This window comes from Pezoporus flaviventris, unplaced genomic scaffold, assembly GCF_033815535.1.
Source record: "Pezoporus flaviventris isolate CSIRO_AGI_PZ_B2104156 unplaced genomic scaffold, CSIRO_AGI_Pfla_v1 ptg000179l, whole genome shotgun sequence".
Classification (NCBI taxonomy): Eukaryota; Metazoa; Chordata; class Aves; order Psittaciformes; family Psittacidae; genus Pezoporus; species Pezoporus flaviventris.
This window is the reverse complement of record NW_026892727.1, coordinates 121,725-124,205: the sequence shown is the minus strand read 5'-3', so window position 1 is coordinate 124,205 and position 2,481 is coordinate 121,725. Positions and strand designations below refer to the sequence as shown.

The window sequence follows — 2,481 nt, the reverse complement described above, 5'->3', positions numbered from 1 at the left end:
CCGGCCCTGGCAGCAGGATCTACAAGCTCTGTTTCATTTCTCACATCCATAGATGGGGAATGGAGAAGCAGGAAGAACCATGCCAGTTAAGCGGTTTCCAGCAAGGCACTTCTGTAAAGCAGTTTTAATACAGTACAATTGTGATCATGGAATTCACCTCCGTGACCAAAGTGTTTGGTGGTTGTACGTAAGAAGCAGCTACTTGGCCATAGACAGAGCAGAATCCAAACAGCCCCAGAGGTACCATGCTTTTAGTATTACTGTAGGGATGACCCAGCGCAGAGTTTCTGTCTCTCTGCTGTCCTTCCCAGCACGTTTTTGCAGTCCTGCACTGAAATTGCCACTGCTCAAAGCAGAAGCAAAGTGGAGGAAAACCAGTGAAATAATAAAGAGCAATAATAATAATAACTGTTGTTCGACCACACAGCTGTGTTTGAACAGGGGAAGCCAGTACCCACAAGCAGAAGATGCTGGAAAACAGGAAAAGAGCATTCCTGTCCTCCAGGGAGCCAAGGTGGGAAGGTCCCTAAGGCAGAGGAGCGTGGGTGCTGACTGTCCTCTGCGGGACTGTACCAGCTCGAGGCACCTTCCCATTGCCCAGCGACATCTCCTGTTCTTACCTCTGCGTGCAGGGTCCTGCATTCGTGGCATTCCCACGTGGTGGCGAGACACCAGGAGAGGATGAGGAGAGCCCAGAGCACAAGCTGAGGCTTTGCCCTTCGCAGTACTCATATGTGCAAAGGTGAGTGTGGACCAGCTTCAGGACAGACCTGGGCCAGCTGGGGGCTGATGGCCCAGCCGGGGGTGGGGGAAGCAAATCCCAGAGCCATGGGCCTGGACAAGGATAGCATCCTTTCCTTTCTCATGTCCCGGCTCAGTCCCCACTGCCTGGTGCCTCTCTGCAGCCCCAGGCACAGTCAGCACTGTGGGGTTGAGTGGGACCATAGGGTGAGCATGACTGGGAGAGGGGAGAGGCAGGAAGGTCTCGGTCAAGATGTGGGACTTTCTCCTCATTGTGGTAGGAGACTTTCCCCAGGGACCCAGTGGGCTTTGCGAGGAGCAGCGACCCGCCTCCTCAGGAAAGTAGCGGAACAGCCCGTTTCTGGGGTGGTGAGGAGGAGTCCCTCGTGTAAGGATCTCCAAGCATAGCCCTTGCCCAGCACTGCCCTTTCTTGCTTTGACTTCCTCCAACACCTGGGCCAAGGGGGGCTTCTCCTGACAGCTCTCATGGTGTGGAGCGCTGCAGGCTGGGGTCGCATCCCAGGCACCATGGATCTGATCTCTCCAGCCAGAAGCGGATCTCACCACGTGTGTCCCGAGCAGGCCTGTAGTGTTGCTCTGCACCTCTCTCTGCACGCAGGGCTACAGAGCTTTCTATTCAGTTCCTCAGCTCTGGGGAGCAGATCCGGTGCCCAACGGCGGGATCCAGGAAAGCCTCTGAGGCACAGAGGCTCCCAAGATCGATGTCCAGCAAAAGCCTCCTCCAGGAGCACAGGCAGCAGCAGCGCCGGCCAGCCAGGCTGTTACCGGCCGTGCTTCCGTCTGATCAGCAAAGAGCTCTATGCAAAGCGCTGTGTCTGACACCGGGGGTCTTTCCATGGTGGCTGTGAAGTACGCACCCAGCAGGGGGTGAGCTCTGGTGGGGCAGGGCAAGGCCACTGCAGGACAGAGGAGTTTCAGTCCTACTGAAGGGCAGCCCTCTCCCAAGGCTTTGCTGTGGCAGCTCGGCTGCAGCCCTGCTCTCAGTGGTCCCTGCACCCCACAGCAATGCCAGACGCTTTCTGTGATGTTCAAGTGTTTAATAAGAGCTCGAGGAAGGTTTGCGGGTGAAAAATGGAGCCCCCTGGTCGCGCAGGGTCAGCGAGTGGCCCTGCTGCTGGCCCGGCTCCTTCGGCCACTGCTGGTGTCGGCTCCGAGCATCACTGGCGGGGCAGCTTCTTGGCGGGTGCAGCGGAGTCTTGAGAGCTGCTGGTCTTCCTCTTGCGAGCGCGATGGGGCCTGCGCTTGGAGCGGGCCGCGCCCTGGAGGGGAGCAGAGGCCCCGGGCACAGCCTGCCCTGGCTCCTGCTGCGCATCTTCCTGCTGCGCTGGGGTGGGAGCGGGGACGCAGGCAGGACCCCGCTGCACGGCAGCGGTCGAGGTGCTCGGGAGCGCGTCTGCGTCCGCGCTGCTGGAGGGGGCTGCTCCAGGCACAGGGGTCCCCAGCGTGCAGGCAGTGGGGCTGGGGCTGGGCTCGGGGTTCTGCTCCCAGCCCCCGGGGCGGTCAGAGCGGGTCACTCTGGTCGTGCTGATCCACTCGCCTCTGTGCTGGCTGCCAGAGGAGCTGCTTCTCACCACGAGCTTGCCCTTGCATTGCTCCTGGCAGGCTGTCCAGCTGGTGCTGGCCACAGGGCTGCCCTCCTGCCACCAGCTGAACTCAGACCAGCAGTCGCTGGCCCCGTGCCCCTTCTCCTGGCGGATCATGAGTTTCATCGCTTTGTCC

General features: G+C 59.9%; 1 long non-coding RNA gene across 1 annotated transcript; it reads left to right on the top strand.

The window, feature by feature from the left end:
* The first annotated feature begins 485 nt into the window (after positions 1-485).
* LOC133262022 (uncharacterized) lies at positions 486-1,568 on the top strand. Its single transcript, XR_009741211.1, has 2 exons — positions 486-742; positions 1,391-1,568. It is a non-coding gene; the product is annotated as an uncharacterized LOC133262022 (long non-coding RNA).
* The last annotated feature ends 913 nt before the right edge of the window (positions 1,569-2,481 follow it).